Source organism: Chelonia mydas, chromosome 11 (assembly GCF_015237465.2).
Source record: "Chelonia mydas isolate rCheMyd1 chromosome 11, rCheMyd1.pri.v2, whole genome shotgun sequence".
NCBI classification, from domain to species: Eukaryota; Metazoa; Chordata; order Testudines; family Cheloniidae; genus Chelonia; species Chelonia mydas.
The window spans coordinates 29,327,948-29,350,028 of record NC_051251.2 but is presented as its reverse complement, the minus strand read 5'-3'; the positions used below and the strand labels follow the sequence as shown (position 1 = coordinate 29,350,028).

General features: G+C 39.1%; 1 protein-coding gene across 1 annotated transcript in view; it reads right to left on the bottom strand.

Moving 5' to 3' along the window:
- Window positions 1–22,081, bottom strand: part of KCNJ3 (potassium inwardly rectifying channel subfamily J member 3) — a 196,258-nt gene that overhangs the window by 155,419 nt on the left and 18,758 nt on the right. The window lies entirely within an intron of this gene.

Below are 22,081 nucleotides of genomic sequence, written 5' to 3'. Positions count from 1 at the left end.
TAAAGTTACAAAAAACAGATATAAACCTCCCTCTTAGCACAGGGAAAATTCACAAACTAAAACAAAAGATACTCTAACGCATTTCCTTGCTATTACTTACTATTTCTGTAAATTTAGATATATCATTCAGTAGGAGCTAGATTACTTGCTTGGTCTCTTTCTTTGTCTCCCGAGAGAACACACACAAAGAACCAAAGCAAAACCCTTCCCCCCACAGATTTGAAAGTATCTTCTCCCCTTATTGGTCCTTTTGGTCAGGCGCCAACCAGGTTATCTGAGCTTCTTAACTCTTTACAGGTAAAGGAGGGATTTTATTGCTACCCTTAGCTGCATGTTCATGATATACCCCATTATATATTTTGAGCAAAACAAATGAATGTGCAAAACACACTCTTAATTGATGCTGATCTGGCTTGACTGACGTGAAAGTAATATAAAACCCCCAAAATTCAGGATTCAACTGTCCTGTCCTCCATGATTTTACTTTCACATTTTCCACTATTTTAATGCCACACACTGTGACATACCCTTCTTCACAAACATAGATTTGAGTTAGAAATCTGAAGTTTCAAGAAAATATTCTGAACCAGGAGATAAGGAACTAGATCAGCATTTTCATCTGCCACATTTCAGCCTTTTCTTCCTGTTTTGGGCTCAAGCTATGGCCTTTGTATTTGAGATCAGTTATGCTGGCTAAGTTGGAGAATGTCCAAAACTTCTCTGAATCATTTTTTATTATTTTAATCCTTGTTTGTTATTGCTTAAACTAGTTTTCCACGGTGAATGCAACAAAGTTTTTTCAGCCTCTAATCTGTCAAGTCCTCCCAAAATCTCCTTCCATTGTTTTAGAAGTTTAGTACCTCACTGGAGAGTCCTTAAAATATTTGTGTAAAACATTTTCTATGTTTTGCATAGTTAAAGTTTTAAATCTACGTACAGCAGTTGGATGAAAACAGAATCTTCTTGAGAGCTCCATCAGACAACCAGGAGGTTGATGGTAATTGTGATTTTTGAATTTGAACATGCTTTAGGACTGTGCTAGGTGTTACTTCTTTCAAATGATCTTTAAAACTATGTTATATGCCCATACATCAGAAGTTTATGAGGACTGACATGTTCTTTTATGTTTATTATTTGTTGTCTGGCCTCAGTTACATTTTTTTCCCTCTGTATTCTCGGATGGCATCTTCAGAAACTCAGATAATCTTATATGGTTTTCTTTTTAGATTTAGAAACAATAGCATTAATTAGGAATTCATTTTTTCTTCTAAGATTGTTTTATTGAGTTATTTCCCATGGCCCAACCATTTGCATTAAAATAGCAATACTGATCATTCAAGTTCTTCCTTTAATTCTCCTGTACAACTCCACTGGCATCACTTAGTAGTAGATTTGTAAGTATAACTCTTCCTGACAGATTATATGCAGGCAAAGTGCACCAATCATTTCTTTAGAATGCTCATTCTTGGTCTTCAAAGTTTCAATGATCTTAGCAGTCTTATCAAGGTGAGGTCTTTGCCTTTCTGTAGTTTTTAAGGAATAATCACCAATTGCCCTTGCCAGTTTTGGAGTGTTGAAAATGGAGAGATTACACATGAATGCTGCAGATCTTCGAAGGCCTGGAACCGGGACTTAAATCATCATCAAGGCCACAAGGGACCTGTGATTATGTAGTCTGACCTCCTGTATAACACAGGCCATAGAACTTTCCCAAAATAATTCCTACAGCATATCTTGCAGAAAAACATCCCATATTGATTTAAAAATGGTCAGTGATGAGAATCCACCACAACTCTTGGTAATTGTTCCAATGGATAATTACTCTCATCATTAAAAATGTATGCCATATTTCCAGTCTGAATTTGTTTAGCTTCAAATTTCAGCCATTGGATCATGTTATACTTTTCTCTACTAGATTTAAGAGACCATTCTTAAATACTTGTTCCCCGTGTAGATACTTATGGACAGTAAACAAGTCACCCCTTAATCTTCTCTTGGTTAAGGTAAATTGATGAGCTCTTTGAGTCCTTCACTATAAGGTATGTTTTCTAATCCCTTAAATCATTCTTGTGGCTCTTCTCTGAGCCCTTTCCAATATATTAATATCCTTCTTGAATTATGGGCACCAGAACTGGATACAATATTCCAGCAGCAGTTACCTCAGTGCCAAATATACATATAAAATATATACATGTATCTAATTCCTACTTCAGATTTCCCTGGTTATGCATCCCAGGATCGTGTTAGCTCTTTTAGCTACAGCATCACAATGGGAGCTAATGCTCTCTGACTGTGTAAGGTTCTGGAGATGGCTGTGGGGATGTTCTAGGCAGAGGTTGCACCAATTAAGAACATAAGCATGACCATACTGGGTCAGACCAATAGTCCATCTAGCCCAGGACCATATCTTCCAACAGTGGCCAGTGCCAGATGCTTCAGAGGGAATGAACAGAAACAGGGCAGCTTCCAAGTGATACATCCCGTTGTTCAGTCCCAGCAACCAGCAGTCTCAGGTTTAGGGACTCCCAGAGCATGGAGTTGTGTCCCTTACCATCCTAGCTAATAGCCAGGGATGGAGCTATTCATTATGAACTTATCTACATTCTTTTTTTAACCCAGTTATACTTGTGGCCTTCACAACATCCCCAGCAAGTTCCTTAGGTTGACTGTGAGTTGTGTTAAGAAGCACTTCCTTATGTTTGTTTTAAACCTGCTGCATATTTATTTAAATTAGATGACCCCTGATTCTTGTGTTATGTGAAGGGGTAAATAACACCTCCTTATTCACTTTTTCCACACCAGTCATGATTTTATAGGGTTCTATCATATCCCTCCCTTCATCATCTCTTTTTCCAGACTGAACAGGCCCAGTCTTTTTAATCACTCCTCATATGGAAGCTGTTCCATACCCCAGTCATTTCTGCTGACCTGCTCTGTACCTTTTTCCATTTCTAATATATCTTTTTTGAGACAGGCTATTCAAGGTGTAGGCATACCATGGATTTCTATGGTGGCATTATGATATTTGCTGTCTTATTATCTATTCCTTTCCTAATGTTTCCTAACATTGTTAGCTTTTTGACTGCCGCTGCATATTGAGTGGATGTTTTCAGAGAACTATCCACAATGACTCCAAGGATTTATGAAGTTCCTTACAGCATATGTGTCTCTCTGTGCTGAAATCAATAACAAACATTTAGCAGTTATTTTATCTGCAAATCTCCAAGTGCTTAACAAACTCTCCCACCCCTCCCCATCGTGCCTGAGTCTGTGCTGGAGGTGACAATTTGGATCAAAAAATAGAAACAATGGGAAATAAAAAAAAAAAGATTAAAAACATAAATTGTAAGTTCCTTTTAAGCAACAATACGAATAGAGTAACCTTGAGGACAATACTTAGTATGTCACACATTTTAAAACAAGATTAGTACTTATATAAATTATACGCAGCTTTCAAATTTGTACTGCACTTCATTGATCACTTAAGCATTTTTTATTAGATAAGTATTTATATTTGAGAAAGCTCTTTGAGGGGATATCTAAATTTTCATCATTCAGAAAACATCAACAATGAAAAATATGCTGTTATATTCTCACTTTTTTGATTAATATGTGACAGGTAGTTTGATTTCTGTGCTCTGTTTAAACATTTTCAAAATAACATTAAATAAGCTTTAAGAATGAATTCATGAACCAATTTCCTTCTAGGTGCCTACAAGTTTCAGATTCTGATTAAATGCTCACTTGGTAACAGTTTCAGTAGCTTATCAGTAAGTTGCAGGATAATACTGCAATTTATAAAGGATATGGGCTCCTAAGCATATGCAGCAATTGAGGCCTCTGATGGAAATCCAATATAAGACTCAAACATTATTTTTCTCTAGCAACAATTTCTTGAAGTTTCACTATTCCTATATGAACAGCAGATTTCTAAAAAAAAAATCTTTATTACAACGATGTTTCACAAAAATAGGACAGTACTTCAGTCAATTTTGAAAATAAATGCTTTGGGGGCACTTCAAAAACTTGTACATCTTAATACTCTGGGGACTAGATACATATCAAATGATGATTTTCAGGTCCTTAACTATTAGAAATTACCCTCACGAGTCATGGCCACTCTTGAGCACCTTAGCTGGTTATTTATTTATTCCCCCCCAAAAAAATTTTGCACGATCTTTGAGAAGCAAGGTAATGCTAAGCTGACCTTCAAATACAAAAAAGAAGAACAGAAAAAATGACTGCAGTATTAATCATTCAGCTACATCAATGTAAACCTAGAGTAACTCCATAACTTCAATGGCTCTACTCCAGATTTACAGCACTAATAGCAAAATTTGGCCCCAAACACCTCAGAAGTAGGCATCTGAGATAGGGTTGAGGAACCTGGTAGAACCACATGGAATTGCTTTGCAGCTTTCTTTGAATAATCCAAAAATGTTGGCAACCTATTTTTTCACGTTCCCAAAGCATTTCCTAAGCATAAGCTTTTATGCACAATTCAAACATGTACTGTGAGGTAAGGAACAGAATTGGGAGATGAGTAAAAATTACACAAAAGCATTTCAAGGAGAAAAAGGATTACATCTTCTGCAATATGAGTGTCACATCACGAGACCACCAAATATTATTGTGATGTGCTAGATATGATTACATAGTCAGACTCTATTAGTCCTTTCAGTAAAGGCAATCACAGTTCAACACTTTCCAAATGCATTAACATTAGACAGAAGGTAATAGAAATAGACCATCTTAAAAAAGTGACAGACTAGGATTTAGCAGATGGAATAAAGAAATGGAAAATCTGCCTCATTTATTTTGCTTCTGTCTCACAAATGAGTGGGTGGATGGAAAAGTACCTGTCAAAGGGTTATATTTCCCTACATGACAGGAAGGAATTACAGTAAATTCATAATTCAGCTATTAGCTGAAGAGTGAGGTGGATTTACAGAGCTGCCACACAAAGACCACCAATTTGGATTTTCTCCTGATAATTCATAACTTAAAAATTACAGATGGGAGACACATAAATAAGGTCATCTAAGTCCATTTCCCTGTGCATCTATCCATTCTGGTTACAGCCTTTAGAACAGAAAAGGTATACTGATATGTACTGGTCTGCACAGAGGTTCACAAGATACTTAGCACTTCCTATGCTCTTTTATCCCCACCCGCTCATAATTAGAATCCTGCCTCCCCCTTCCCAGAGGAGAAAACTCTTCTAATTTTTCTATTCCTGCCTATTTAAGTGGGACAACTTTCCCACCTATTCCCATCATCTCTTCTCAAACACTAGCCTAGTCTAGCTTTCTATAACAGCATTGTGCCAAGAGCAACCGTGAGAAGTCTTCTGTTTTGTTTGTATTCTCTATTTTTTGGATCATAAAGCTGTTCTCTGATGTGTGTGTTTGGCTACAGTTATTACTCAATATATGTTTAAGTAGGTAAAAATACCCCTTAAGTTAAAGCTGTTGCTCTTATAAGCAATATCTGGTCCTTTAAAGAATTATGGCTTTTAAGGTGAACTATACTGAGGAACTCCTAGACCCCCCATACTTTTAAAGTGATAATGTTTTAAATTCTTATGAAAAAGTATGGAAATTTTTAAAATATGCTAAAATGTTATAGCCCTTAGTTTGTTCAGATAATAACTAAATTGTAAGATGGTGGTAATAAAATCTTAATATACATTTCCAGAGGTTTGCACAGTTCAGATAAGATGCATGAGAACTAGATAGTGATTTAGTTTAATTCAATTTTGAAGCAACAATTCTCAAACACCATTTGATAAGGAGCCACATAAAAGTTTACTGATGAAAGCAAAAAGGCACAGAGAATGAAACAGTTCTATGACAATTTGATAAACACCAGTGGCTATAAATGGCTTCATGGTCACTGGAAAGTTGTTGTTTCTGGGTTTCATTGGTAGTTGTAATTTATAATATATACAGGCCTATGTTAGAGTAAGAAATGTAGGGTACATTCTGACACTTATTTGTAATGCAGTTACACCCAGGCCACAGTCAGATCAAGATGCCATTGTACTAGGCATTGTGCAAGCATATAGAAAGTCACTGTCCCTGCTTCAAAAAAACATACAACCTATTCGACGGTAAACATAGAGGGAGGGGCAGAGAGAACATACTCTTGCAATGCTACAAAGGACAACTTCCTCTCTTATGTTCCCCAGGTGACAAGAGAGGGCTGAGGGGCCCAGAAATAACTGTCTGGTTTTCCCTTCTCCTGATCCTTCAAAAGGACTGAAAACCCACAGTTCCTACTCCCTCCCCTGTAACATTCATGCCTACAAGCAACACATAGAAAATATTTCTCCACTCCTCTCAGAGACATATAATCCTATGGAAGATTAAAGCTACTTTAGAAGAAGAAGAAAAATAAACTATGCGCTACCCTGAAGACAGCGCACTGACATCTCACATATTACTACCCAGCCCAACAATTCAATAGCCTGCAGAGCATGGACACTACAGCAGTACTTGGAGCTTGGTGCATACAACAACAAAAATAAAATATCTACAATTTTTATGACATAAATGCATACAAGCTCTCTTATCACCTCAAATTAGGAAAGATATTAATACTCTGGAGAAAGTGCCAGAGGAGAAAGTGCAGAGTAAAAAGTGCAAGTGGCCAGTACTAGAGAATTTCAATAGCTTCTGGGTGAGCAATAATAAATTAGTTAGAAATCACATTTTGATAAAATGTCACCATCCAGTTCTTGACCTGCAACTCAAGCCATAGCAGTTTATAAAGGAAATAAAGAGCGGGTACTTGCCCTATTGTAACTGTGGTTCTTTGAGAACCCACTTTTGAGAACCCACTTCAGGGGTGTATGTACTTCATGTGAGTGAGACTGGAATCTTTTTGAGTGGCAGTGTCTGTAGGGGCTGCCCCTGCACCCTGTATGCCCTCTAGCACTCCACCACCAAGGGCTTAAAGGGTGGTGAGGCTGCAACTGCTTGCCAGTGCCTTAGCTAAACACAAACCAAGCAGACAAGGACTCCACAGTAGCATGGAAGGAAGATGGGTCGGGGAATACATGTGGATGACACATCTCAAAAAGCCACAGTTGTTGTGGATTAAGTAACCATTCTTTCTTCCACATAGATTCCACTTCCGGAGACTCACAAGCAGTAACTTGTGTCCTGTGGTGCTTACAGTCTACTAGAATAATGACTGCAAGACAGTTCTACCGACACAGGCGTCTGATCTCGAGCCCTCCAACAGGGAATAGTGCAGGGTGAAGGTGTGAATGGAACTCCAAGTAGCAATTTTGCAAACATTTTTTGAATTAGAATGCCTCAAGAGATGCAACAGAGGCTGCCTGGACTCTGGTGGAATGAGCCCTAACTTGCACAGGTGGGTCTAACTAGACCAGCTCATACCATGTCTCAACAGTCTGAAACCAGTTTGATAGGTTGCCCTTTCATTCTGTTGAGAAATGTTAGAAACAGTCTAGGACAGGGGCACTGTTCCCTCTAAGCTGTGCGCGTGTGCGTGCACACACAGATCCTAAACCCCACGCACACAACGAAACACAGCACGCACAAAAATTTCCACAGAAGACAATTTTGGGCACACGGCCTGTCAAAAATTAGAGGGAACATTGGACAGGGGTTGTCAATCTGTTTCTTTCTGAACCCCACCCTCCCCAACATGTTATAAAAACTCCATGGCCTAGCTGGCCACAACAACTGTTTTTCTGCATATAAAAGGCAGGACCAGCGTTAGGGAGTAGCAAACAGAGCAACTGCCCCAGGCCACACACCACAGGGGGCCCCATGAAGCTAAGTTACTCAGGCTTCAGCTTCAGCCCAAGGTGGCAGGGCTCGGGGCCCCGGGCTTCAGCTCCATTAAGTGGTGCTTTGGTTTTCTGCCCTGGGCCTCAGCAAGTCTCATGGCAGTCCTGCTTGGTGGACCCCATGAAACCTCCTCAAGTCCCACCAGGGGGGCCCAGACCCCTGGTTGAGAATGACTGGTCTTGGAGATTTCCTGAAGAGCTTTGTTCAGTAAATAGTGAGAGAGGCACCTGGCAACATCCAAAGTATAAAGCATGGCTTGTCACCCAACTACGGTGAGATTTGTGGAAGAAGACAAATAGGTGAATCATCATATTAACATGAAAATCAGAAACCACTTTAGGTAAGAACCTTGGGTGAGGTCTCAAAGTCACTTTGTCCTTCTGGAAAACAGCATGGGAAGATCCCAACATCAGGGAGCTGAATCTCCCCTATTCTTCTGGCCAATGTAATGGCAATTAAAAGGGCAATTTTAATAGACAGTTGGTAGAAAGGAGAATATGCTAGCAGTTCAAAGGGAGAACCCATCAGATATGTTAAAACAATACTGAGATTCCAGCAGGAGGGTGGGTATCTCTGATTGGTGGGAAGACTTGAATAAGCCCCATAAGGAGTCTAGTCATGGCTGGATGGAAGAAAGCAGGGGGGCCTTCCACCAGAAGGTGTTGAGCACAGATAGTCTCCCTCTGATGGCACTAATGGAGACACCTGAGTGTTCTAAGGTGAGCAGGTAGTAGAGAGTGATGACAAGCAGAGCCCCCACAGGGGACAGCCAATTCTCTACAGCTCAGATGAAGAATATCTTCCATTTGGTAGCATATGTGGGTTTAGTGGAGTCTTGCTGCTCTATGCTACAATATTTGGAACTGTCAAGGAGGAGGATCTATCTGTAGATGTTAGCCAGCCAGAGGGAGGGAAGAAGAGTCCAGCTGCAAAACTCGCCCCTTCAATTGTATGATCATATCTGGATATGTTGATTGGAGGCCGTACTAACAAGTTCATGAGATCACAGTACCAGAACTACCTGGGCCATGCTGGGGCTATCAGTATCATCGGGGCTGCATCCTGTCTGATCTTCCCAAGCACTCTCAGTATCAGGAGAATAGACGGTAGGCATACATGACCCTCAGTGATCACAGAATGAGAAAGGACCTGAGAGAAAGCCATGACCAAGTTCCCCAATGGAGCAGAATCTGTGGTATTTCTTGTTTAGGTCTATTGTCCAATACCCCCACTTGCACAAGATGTCTTGAATCCTAGAAAGACCATTTATGGTTGTCTGAATATTGTCAGCAAGAACTTGTAGGTAGTACACCATAGCGTTCTGTAGACCAGGAATGTGAAGGGTTGGTACTCATGTGACTTGGTGATTGATGCACTGGTCCTAACGATTGATTGTTTCCTGATGCAGTGGCAATGAGTATGCCTCTCCCTGTTTGTTGACACAGTATATTGTTGTAGTATTGTCACTGAGCACTTGTACTGTGTCACCCTGAAGTAACAGGAAGAAACTCATGCACGCCTGTGGAATAGCATTCAATTCTACATCATTTATGTGGACATTTGACTCCTGGGGAGACCAGAGGCTGTGACTCTGAAGGTGGCCCACATGAGCTCCCCATCCTACTCTTGATGCATCTGTTATGAGTATCATGCTCGGATGGACTCATTCAAGGGGGAAGGAGAAGGCAGATAAGGTGATCATCAGCTATCCAGACTTCTCCCCAAAACATGCTTCTGCATAGGGAGTTAATAGCTTTGCTCAAATTTAACTTCTCAGAGACACAAAAACAAGGGCAATCAGGAGTAAAACTTGCTATTTCACTGCAAGAGTAATAACTGTCAAATCAGCCCATCAAAGCAAATGGTAAAATCTATGTGAGCTTAACCTTAGAACTGAAAAACCAAAGAGATGTTATTAATTAGGGCCTCAATTATACCTATGCTTATTTAACATTAACATAAAATGGTGTGATATGTCCTCCCACTTCTAAATACCATTTTTATTTACTTTAACTTAACATGCCACTATTTTGGTGTGACACGCAAAATGTGTGCACTCCTCTTGCAACTCTGAGTTTTCGATCAAAGATTATTCCCCAAGCAGAGCCATTCCCAATGATCTAATCATGATATTACTAGTTCGGTTGCAGTAGAAACACTCAAAAGGCAACCAAATGTGCTTCTATTATTTAATATCACATTTTAAAAGTTATTTCCAACTATGCTGAAGCCCATATATTAAAGGAAAACTTTTCATTTTTAAAGATCTTCTCAAATAAATGTCTGTAAGAATTTAAAAAGTGAAAAGTCTCAAAATATAAAACACGTTAAAAAAATTGAGTGCTACATTGTTTCCCTGATACTTTTCTCATGAGTCCAACTATCTCATATTTTTTTCTTAATATAATTGGAATTCTATATTTTCCTTCACACAGGTTTTTGTTTTGCTTTAGTTGTTTGGTTTTTGTTTGTTTGTTTTTTTTTTTGTTTGTTTTTTTAGAAAAAAAGGAAATAAAGTTCTTCCTTTCAACCTCATATACTAGATTTTTATATGATGCAATATCTGGCATGTCAGTATCAATGAGATGATAGAGAATGCTGAAAACAGTTGAAATGAAGATTCTTCAAATGTTCACTGGAATTCTTGACATTAAAAACAGCACAGTAGCTTTAGTAATTTACACTCACTCTCTCAACTAAGGATTTTTTTTTTACTTTATTCATTATAATTAGATTATTAAAATAGGATGAGTTTAATAGGTAGAAGTCCTCCATGGGCCTAATCCTATAAACCACCCATTTATAGAACTCAGTAAGATTTCTTTGTGCTGGGAGACTACAGGATTGGCCCCTATGTTCACAGTACTTTTCAAGAGCGTATTGAGAATATTTTACCATAAAAAAAGCAAAAACTGAGTTTAGGCAGATGGGTATTGAATTTCCATTTAAACTCAAGCTATAGAAACAATAAGCACTAAGAAAGGCCTTTGCTGTTCATTCTGTCATGTTAGTATCAACAAATGCACTGGACTAAGAGTCTAATATGAACCACGAAGGATTAGTTTGCGAGCTCTTCACAACTGAAGGGGAAAACACAGCTCCCCCATGTGATATTTTTATTATTTCTAAAGTGATCCCTTCTCCATGGTAATGACTGTCTGCAAGTCAATTTTATAAAAAAAAGAAAGCAGTTTCAGAAAACTGACTGTGTTACAGGGCTGCTTAAGGTTTTGAAATTCAGATATATTATGTTATCATATCCCCTCTGCTGACATGTAAACTCAGTTTGGAAATAAAAAAGGGTAGATGCAAAATGGAAGAAAGGCTGTATAGCATTCTAAATATAAATTCATTGTGTTTGAAATTCACCCCTGTGCTGATCCTCTGTCGAGAGTGAGGTTCACCCTTACTGAACTAAGGCATCGGAACTAAAAATAAAATGTTTTGATACTGTGAATTTGAAAGTAGAGTCAGATTTTAAGTTTTAAAAAAGCAGTTCTCTAGGCAAACAATAGTTTACTTAATGGCTACAGAGAAGATCTTTGTCTAAAGAGAGAAACACCAGAACAATAGAAAGGCATTATGTCACGTGAACAGGTGCATACAGTACATTGTTGCATATGCCTTAAATTTGACTTTTGGAATCAACCATATGCCAGGATAGATGTGGCAACAAATTCAACACGTTGTCATTATAATATTGGAATGTTCAGTAATCTGAACACTAAAAATTAAATTTCAAATCAGTTTGAATAAAATAAGCTAAAATATTTTAATAGACGGTTTTGCCTTTACAGCAAAAAGATAATGGCCCCTATCATTCCATCAGCTATCAGACAGGATGAGGCTTGGACAGAGAAGGATGGAAAGATTTGGACTCTGTGGTTAAAACTATGCCCTGCTTTCTTCCTGCAATCCCACAGAAGAATTTGCATGGGAATAAAGTTCTGTGGGAAACCTGCTATCTGGAAGTGGGATGGGGGGCTTCTTTCCTAAGTGGCTGACACCCACACCTAGATTAAATGAAGCTGCAAAAAACACAATCCGAATCCCTTGCTTGCAACTCCTTCAGAAAAACCCTTGCTCACTTTTAAGGCAACTGTTCTCCGAGAACGCTTCCCACATTGTGGGAACTTAAAAGGGGGAAGTAATGTTGGCCAGAGTAGCAACAGAGACAAATGCTAGGGAATAAGAAATTTTACTCCCTTGCATATCCTCAATCATGCAATCACTGTGGTAAATAACATGTAGTAAAAAGCAGTCCCTTCTACATGTACATTTTGAGATACGGGGCATATTCCTGATTCCACTGCAGTCAATAAAGTCATTTTGCTACTGAATTCAATGAGGCCGGGATCAGGACAATTAGGATTATCACTGAATCATTGCTTCTCATGTGTTCACTTGACATAGCAAAAATGTTCCATCCTTCATTACATTTAAAATGAAACATTAAACTACTAACCTTCACCTCATATTTATTATCACTGAAGAATAGTAATGGCATTAACAGACTTATCATATATATGAAACATGACCAACATCAAAAATAAAGGTTTTGAACTTACACTAAACGCAGATTTGGAATGAAACGTTGATGCTAATCAATTAAAATTACTGATCTACCATAAACGTATATTTTTAAAAGGTTAGGCTTTCTGTATTCTTTTTAACAGGAAAACTTGCACACTTTCCACCTTTCTTTACTGGATAATCAATAAACTCCTTAGCCAACGGTCATAATCATACAGCTAAGGGTAGCCTAGAATTCCTCCTTACCTGTAAGGGGTTAAGAAGCTCAAATAACCTGGTTGGCACCTGACCAAAAGGACCAATGGGGAAAGACGATACTTTCAAATCTTGGGGGGGGGGGGGGGAGGGAGAGGAGGAGGTTTTGTTTGGGCTCCTTGTTTGTGTGTTCTCTGGGGAAGCAGAGAAGCATCAGGTCAGAAAAACTCCTTCTCCTAAAATCATCCTAAAATGAGTCTCAATATTGCAAAAAGAGTAAGTAAATAAGGCAAGGCACATTAGATTATCTTTTGTTTTCAGCTTGTGAATTTTCCCTTTGCTAGAGGGAGGCTTATTCCTGTTTTTTGTAACTTTGAAACTAAGCCTAGAGGGATCTCCTCTGTGTTTGTGAATCTTTTGTTACCCTGTAAAGTTATCTTCCATCCTGATTTTACAGAGGTGATTCTTTCACCTTTTCTTTAAATAAAATTCTTCTTTTAAGAACCTGATTGATTTTTCAGTGTCCTATAGACTAAGGGGTTGGGTCTGTGCTCACCTTGTTTACCTATCTGGTTGGCAGATTATTCTCAAGCCTTCCCCAGGAAAGGGGGTGAAGGGCTTGGGGGGGATATTTTGGGGGAGATAGGGCTCCAAGTGGCCCTCCCTGAATATTTGTTTAAATCACTTGGTGGTAGCAGCATACCATCCAAGGACAAAGGAATTTGTGCCTTGGGGAAGTTTTTAACCTAAGCTAGTAGAAATAAGCTTAGGGGGTCTTTCATGCAGGTCCCCGCATCTGTACCCTAGAGTTCAGAGTGGGGAAGGAACCCTGACACCAACCAAGTAAGGACTTCTATAAAAGCACAGGTGAAAGTATTAAGCGTGAAAAGCTACTCTTCAAAAATTTGGTGCACCAGATCTTGGAAGCCATGAAATTTCATTTTTATTGAAGGGTATTTGTCGAGAGGAGATATTTGTAACAGTTAGACAGTATTTCATTTCAATCAGCACATATTTTATGACAAAGATAGATAAGTAATGAAAGTAAAAATTAGCTAAACTGAACCACAGCCTAAATAAAACAAAACAAAAATAAACCTTTCTAGACTAGAGCTCTGTGAGAGAGTTAATTCAAACTCTCATTAAAAAAAAAAGAGGGGGGGGAGGACATGCTTTGGTTCAAATTCTGCCACCAATGCCATTTACAAAAACTGCTGAAGTTCATCTGAACTTCATCAACACACATTGCAATTTTTTTTTGCCATCTAAACATTCACAAGCATTGAGGTTCTTCTGTGCTATCTGTAGAGTCTGACTAGGATAGGTCACATGAGGCATATCACAAGCTGTTTTCCAATATTGCCATTAGTTCCATCTAGCGTGACCTGCAAACCAGGTTCATTCAAACACAAAACTTAATGACCTGTTCACTGAATTTCACAAGACATTTGTGAAAAAAACCTGAAAAGAAGCTTTACTTTGCATATAATGGAAAGTGAAGTTCTAGTTCCAGACAACAGCAACAATTTCAGCTGTTTGTTTAATATTCCATTGGCCTGATGCTCTTTTCAGTGTGTATATTCATAAAGAGCCAGCACATTTTAAAACTTTCATTCTGCTTTCCTGCATCATTTAAGCAGTACACTGGAAGCAACTAACACTATTTTATTTATGATTCCAAATAGCCTGACAACATAGAAGGCTGAGTTTTCTAAAAGCCTTTTTCCTGAAAAATTCTGCAGGGAGGGTGGCAAAATACATAAAATCCTACAGAAATCTCCACTTCCGCTCTGAAAGACCTGCTAGCATTTAGAAGCAATATCTAGCCCTAGATGCCAACATTTACAATGTGTGTGTTTAAAAGCCAGTAAGGTACCCTGATACGTATTTTACCACGTTAAAGTAGAACAAGTTTTTATACTACAGTGGAGTTGCATCTTACACGGGGGTTAGGTTCTAAAGTCAGCGCATAAGGTGAAAATCCGGTATAGTCAAAATTACCCTTGAAAATCCCTTAAATCGCCCATAAAGTACAGTATACTGTACATGGTTTTGTGTATACAACCCTGTACAGTAATATGTATAAAGGTATAATGTATACAGTAATGTACAGTATATAATAAAGAGTACATATGCAAGATATAATTTTACAGTGCTGTATTTTTAAATTACAGGAGGTAATTACAGGGGGTCATCAGGGCTTGATGTCGATCCAGGAGACAGAGGTGACGGAGAGCAAGTCGTAGACGAAGTGGTTGGCTCTGGTTCAGCTCGAGAAGTTGATTACGTAGGCTCATCTACTGCTGGTTGTTTTTCCTTGAAAAACATGGTGATTGACAACTGCTGCTGTTGTCTCTTGAGCTGCTCAAACATTTCTTGATACGGTCTCAAATTGTCCATAATATTACATGTGATTTTGAGGCTTCATTCCATAGAGGAATCGTATTCAGAAATTAAATCATTCAAGTGTTTCGCTGCTTGGAACACTTCAGCAAATTTATGAAAGATTCCAACTTGCTGGCTCTTCTTGTTCATCATCATCTTCTGTAGACAATTCTGTCAGTTCCTCTAACTCTTCGTTAGTCAATGTTTCTCTGTGGCTCTCAATTCTTCAATTTCTTCCTCAAGGATGTCAACAAAGCCATCACCACCCACTTGCCTGGCCTCCTGAACAATGCGTTTCGCTTCTTTGTGAATGGTCGGGAAACCCTTAAAATCATTTACACATTCTTTCCATAGGTTTTGCCAACATGCATTGACTGTTTCAGGCTTGATTGCATCCATTGCCTGTTTAATATAAGTGATGCAGTCGGCAATGTTGAAGGACTTCCAACACTCCATCACATTAAGACTGGGATCAGCATCCATAGCGCTACATATCCACGAGAACGTAAGCCTCATGTACGTGGCCTTGAAACAGCGAATCACGCCTTGGTCGAGAGGTTGAAGGATGGAGGTGGTATTGGGGAGGAAGAAAGACAACCTCAATGTCGTTATGCGCAAACCAGAGTGCCGCAGGGTGGCCAGGAGCATTGTCTGCGATCAGCAACACTTTAAAGTCAAGTCCTTTCTCTTCGAGGTACCGCTTGACCTCTGGAATGAAACACTTGTGGAACCAATCCAGAAATTATGCTGCCATCACCCAAGCCTTTTTATATGATTGCCAGAACACAGAAAGGAGATTTTTGTTCTTGCCTTTTAGGGCACGGGGATTTGCAGCCCTGTAGAGCAAGCACGGCTTTATTAAATATACAGCCACATTGCCACAAAACACCACAGTCACACGGTCTTTACCTGCTTTGAAGCCAGGGGCTTGTCTTTCTGATTCTGAAGTGTAAGTGCGGTTGGGTATTTTTTTTCCAGAAGAGCCCAGTCTCGTCAGCATTAAAAACTTGTTCCAGAAGATAGCCGTTTTCTTCTATGATTTTCTTTAATTGTTCGGGGTAGGCTTTTGCTGCCTCTTCATTGGCAGATGCAGCTTCACCAGTAGTCTGCACGTTTTTGAAGTTGAAGCGGTTCCTAAAACTGTTAAGCCAACCTTGGCTGGCTTTGAATTCCTTCTCATCAGAAGGCTGTCCCTCTTCGGCAGGAGGTTTGAACAGTGCATAAAAGCTAAGAGCCTTTTCTCGCAAAGTGTTGCCATCGATAGGCTCACGTTTACGGTTCATGTCTTCCAGCCATAAGTTTAATGCCTTTTCAGTCTTCAGTAAAGTCTTATCACGCACCTGGCTTATCACCTTAGCAGTTATTGGAGCACTTGATGCCACAGCTTGACGAATTTCTCTCTCTCGAATCTTGATGGCGCGGATGCTAGATTCATTGTGGCCATATTTATGCGCCATGTTGGAGACAGACATACCATCTCACAATAAGTCCAACACAGTCAGTTTTTCCTCCAGCCTTGGAACAGATTGCCGTTTCTTCAGTTGAGCACCAGAGGAAGTAGTTGGCTTGCGTTTAGGGGCCATGTTGTATGAAAAATACGTACAGTATCTTTAAACACTAGAATCACACTCAGCGCAGTGAGATGCTCACACTATGAGAGGCACGCGGGAACTGAGACTGACTGAGGGAACAGCAGATTCACGTCTCCCATCTCACACTCTCTCCAGGGCATACACTCATTGAGTGGAATGGTGGGCGGAATCGCCTGTACTATTTACAGGTATCTTGTTATTTTTCATTATTTTTGCCGAGCGCGTATAGTTGAATTCGCATAAGTTAAATGCGCGTATGATGCGACTCACCTGTATACTCTTTCCACAAATATAAATAAAATGAATCTATTTTGCATAATATTTACTATAAAAGAGAAAATGAGATTGAGTATATACTAATACAGTATTTCAAAGAAACCTGTGTGATGTGGTTACTCTTACCCCTTGAATCTAGTGTGTGCATGACCTAAATGTTCAGTCTTGCCAAAACTTTCAAATTTAATTCCTTAGGAAACAACTTATTCTTTTTCTCTCATTCCTGAGGCAATCAACCAGTCTGTATGAAATTATTGAGATTTTTCCCTAATAGTAAATATACATATTTAGAGGTGGAATAATATAAGAGCCAGGATAGCTAAAAGCCATCCTTGATACAGAGCTCCAATCCACTGTTTAGGCTTGTTAGTTAAGGATCATCTAAGGTAAAAATAATGTACTTTCAAGAGAACATAGAAATCCAAATGAAAGTGTGAGGGAGACCAAAGGGTGAAGAAATTATGTAAAAGCTAATTTTTTCTACAAAAAAGGATTAAATTTGTTAACAAATGGAATTATTTCTAACATTACAAAACCTCCTGCAATGACAAGAATATTTCTGAATATTATGATTCAGCAAATGTGCATGTAACAGTCTAGGATGTAGTTTTCTTTTCTATCAGAGATACTGGTATCACTTTATGGATACCTACAATTTACAGCTCTCATCCTAAAAGATGTTCATCATTAGGTTACCAGGACAACCCACCAAGATACAGGTCAAGAAGTCTGGTGGGCTTTAAATTGAGGGAAGGTTCTGAAAGTTTGAGAGGGGGTCAATGGAACCATGTTTTGGGAACCTGCATGTCACTCAGAGATAATTTCATGGAAGGAGGAGTGAAGTCCATGCCTGTCGATCCTACAGAAGGCATCAAGAACAGCAATGTTTAAACAGGGACCATAAAGGGAATCATCTCAGACATTCCAGTATACCCACTTACACTAGCACTGTTTGTCTTCCTACACTCCCTTAGGGCGATCATTGTTCAGCAAGGCACAAAATGTCATTTTGTTGTAGGTGAGTATATTAGGCTGAGATTTAGGGACCAGTTCACCCAAGAGTGTTGTTTGCCAGAAGGCCATTTCTTGCCTGAAGGCACTGGTCCTACACTACACGAGGGAAGAAGTAATCAGAATAAACCCCCAGATGATACACTGCTGGCAAGGAAAGCGGCCCAAAACCCACAGCAGAAAAAGCTCTAGCCAAGCTGAGTCCTGTGAAGGAAAAGTGACAGGCTGTTTCTTCACAGCCCCCATCCACCTGCAGGTATGTCCTCTTGCATTACTAGTGGTATTATAGCCACTAATGTAGCTGGCAGTAGAGCCGCTGCCTTTCACCTTTCTCCTCCTTTCTGCTGTTACATTACATTCAGCAAATTTTAGCAAGCATGTGTGTTAGTGGGAATGGTATTTCTCCAAGGCCACCTCATACATTCACTGCTACATGGGTCAGCGCCAACCTATACAGAAGTACATCCTCCTCTTCCTACCAGGAAACCATTACTAACAAAGTAGGCAGTGACACAGGAAACTGCTGTTTTCCTTTGGTGTCCTACTTCCACTTTGGGGCTCCATGTGATACAGGCACACCTAAAAGCTGGGTGAGTAACGTGAACGTTGACTTTAGAGGTGGCCTCTGGGGAGACGTATGTTAGTAACTGGGTAGCATTTTGTTGCAATTGTGATTCAGAATATACAGAATATATCCCAGATTATAATTTTACTATAGGAATGTCTGTAATATACAGTGATGTTGTTGGTAGTTTTTCCTGGTTCTAGGGGTTATTTGGCAGGAAGATTTTAATCCTTCTAGATGGGAATTATTGTTCCTCTCTTCTGTATGGACTGATCCTGGTAGATGCTATACAGATGCAATGCCCTTTGTTCAGCAACTCTAAAGATCAGCATCATCAAGAGGGTTGAGTTGAACAGCTAAGGGAAGCGCTTAAGCAACTGTTAAAAATAAAGGAGCAAGCAGAAACCTAGCTGTAGCAGTAGGTTATGACTGAGCTGAAATACTGCCCTATTGAAGTCAATGGGAATTTTGTCATTGATTTCAGTGAGGCCAGGAGTCTTAATGCTTGTTTGAGCTGTAAATTAGCAGATCACTTTTAAAGTAGATAGAAGGAATATTTTGTAGGGTTGAAATCGGGAGGCGGGGAGGATTGGTTTGTTTTTGGCCACTTGTTTCTCTACTGAACTTTAAAATTAAAAAGAGTAGTTTTTATATAACCCTTACCTGGTTCTTCAAGGAGATATCCCAACCTCTCACAATAATGGAAGGTGGGAAGCAGGGCACTTAGTCATCATAATTTACATCATACTAGTTCGGAATACCACTGGAATAACAGAGATACTCTTCTATTTAAGATACACTCATTATAGTAAACATACATCAAGCTGCACCTGCTGTCCAAATTTGGAGGAAAAATTCCTGCTTCAGATTATATCTGCTGGAAAGCCTATGAAAGCACATATTGCTAGTGCAGACAGAGAAATCTGTCCACTTTTGTTCTAACCCATTTTGTTTCCCTGGAACTGCTTTGGAACATTTTTGTGTTGAGGAAATACAGTCACTCTTCCAAAGGAGTTTGGATACTACAGTTTCTGCGTCTTTGTTATGATTCAACTGTGACCATTAGATGACACTGCAGAAGTGACATCTATATGAATACAAGTCATAGCAACATTATTATTATATTTTCAAAAGAGGATCCTCTCCCTTAAAGCTATGCTCTTAAGGCCAAATGTGTGGGCTGATGCTGTCCCCAAATCAAAGCAGAAAGGGAGTTCCTCATTAGCCTCAATTTACCATATGAAGGCAGTAGGGTCTGTTGCCAAATCTACTCCCCTTATTGAAAATATTACATCAGAAACTTCCTTAGAGCGAGGAAGAGCTCACAGTGGTGAAAAGTGATCCAAGGATCTCAGTTAAACTTATAATGAACACACCATTAAAAAAGGCCAGTAAATGGATCCAATAAAGAAAAACGTCAGCGTGCAATATTTAAGGCTATGCGTTGTGGGGGGAACCCAAATGATGTGAAAGAAGCTAAGTGGTGTTTCCTGGTCTCAGAGATCACAGAAGCCTCTCTATGTGAAAACCATGTGGTCAGAGGGTGACCACCTCTCCACAGCATCATCAGCCCAGAAACCCAGGCAAAATAATAGTGGACGAGTTAGTGTTACCCTACAGAGGTAGCACCTTCCACTATAAGAACTGATCTCCCAAGGAAAGATTCAGGAGCAATCACAAGACAAGTGAGCCTAGGAACTAGTGCATAGGAAAGGATGTCCATGTGCACAGCCCTGGCTTCTGCGAGGTATCCTGAGATCCATGGGGTTTCCAGAGATTTATGGGGGTAAGCCTTCTTCAAGGTCTGTGTGTGGGCAAATCCTGCCTCCCATCCCCCCCAAAAAATCAGAACAGTCTGAGTGGGAACTCTGAGGTTTTCCCCAGGTAGATGACAATCTGGTCCTTAGAGAAGATCAGAACTGGTATGTTTAAAAAGAAGGTGACATGGCAGTTGATAAAATTTAAACAAGTTTTCATTTTAAATTGCAGTATATTTTGGGAAGAGATGGTAGGAAGGAAAGGAAGGAAAAAACTGGAGAAGGATTTTTTTTTCTAAATGTAAAAGGTAATAGAGAAACTTTCTAATTTTTCACTTTATTTCCACTAGATTCAGTTTATTGTTCAATCCAGAAACATGTGGTAAATCCCTACAAGTAATATGTTTAGCACCAGAAACTAGACTAGACTGCCTTTTTATTTCAGTTTTTTATTTGTATCACTTGTATTTTTCTTCTCTCTAGATCAGATTCATGGTAAAAACTGTTCATAGTACAGATGCCAAATGTATTTTGTATGAAATCAGCCCCCCCACACACACACTTCTTCTGTCTTAGTCCTCTTACAGTACCATCCTTTTCCCATTTAATTTCTCAGAGCCTGCTTTCCCTGCTGCACTCCACAGTTTCTTCTACATTCTCAAACTCTAATCGTCTAATTCTGCTTCATCTCTCACCAGTTAATTCAAGAATTGGGTTGCTTTCTCTCTGAGCTTCTCCTCTTCTATCTTCTGTTCACATTCTCTCTATTGTACTCTAAGTGCTTTCATTTTTTTCATGCTTTATCCATATATTATTGTTCACTTCGTTTATCACACTTTTGTCTACTTCTATACATCTAGCTCCTGATCCTAAAAATTCATGTGAGTTAGGGTTTGCAGAATAAGATCCTACTCCCAGCAGCTTATTTTGATAACATGAAGACCATCTTAAGACTAGAATATTTACAAAAAGTGAATTAAAAAGGGGGTGAAAACACAGCCTAAGCAAGTTTAAAATTTCCATTTATTATTTGCAGAATTCTTTTTCCAATATCACCAATCTCTAATAAATAGCATATGCATAGTAGTTCTGTTTATATAAACATTCTGAGTCTCAGTTCTTAAGATTTTACACAAGCAAAACACTCACTAATGTTAGCAGGAGTTTTAGTTGAATAAGGATAGAGAACCTAATTCTGCTCTCACTGACTTCAGTGAAAGCTGAACTGAATTTATTCAAGGACTGCGAGCTTAGTCCCTCTGGCTTCTATCCTGCCACAACCTCTGTGCATGTTGACTCTTGTCCACACGCTCATGGCCCTATATTATTCAATATTCCATCCTCAAAAAACTGGTATTTTTTTGGAACCAAAGGTGGTGTATTCAAATTACATTACTGCTGACAATGTTCAGGATTAGAACAGTATGTTTGGATTAAAAATACAGTTAGTGGCATAAATTCTTCATAAAATATACTCCCTTGTTTATGCACACAGTGTACTTTTCCCCTTTAGAAGGAATCTAATATCAAAAGTTTCTCTTTATTTTAAATATTTCCTCCCTATTACATTTGGGTAGTACAAAAATATTTAAAAACAAAAATATGAACTGAAAAAATAGTAAATAGAATATTTTCCTAAATGTATTATCTCTAAATATTCTCCCATTGAAGCCATGCTTATCAGCATGCACGCAAGCATACTGGTGAGTCTGTCCACTAGTAACTCCAACACAATCATGCATGTACCTTGCAGCAAACATAAAATACATTATTCTACAGTAAAGACTGCAAAGAGAACAGACCTGCATGCATCTGTCATTTATTTTCTACTTTCCAAAAGGCCCGATACAGGCACAACTGAGCAGCTGAATCAATTTCTACAGATATTTTCTGTTATTTTATTAGCTTACCAACCCTCTTGGGCAAGCAGATGAATATTTATGA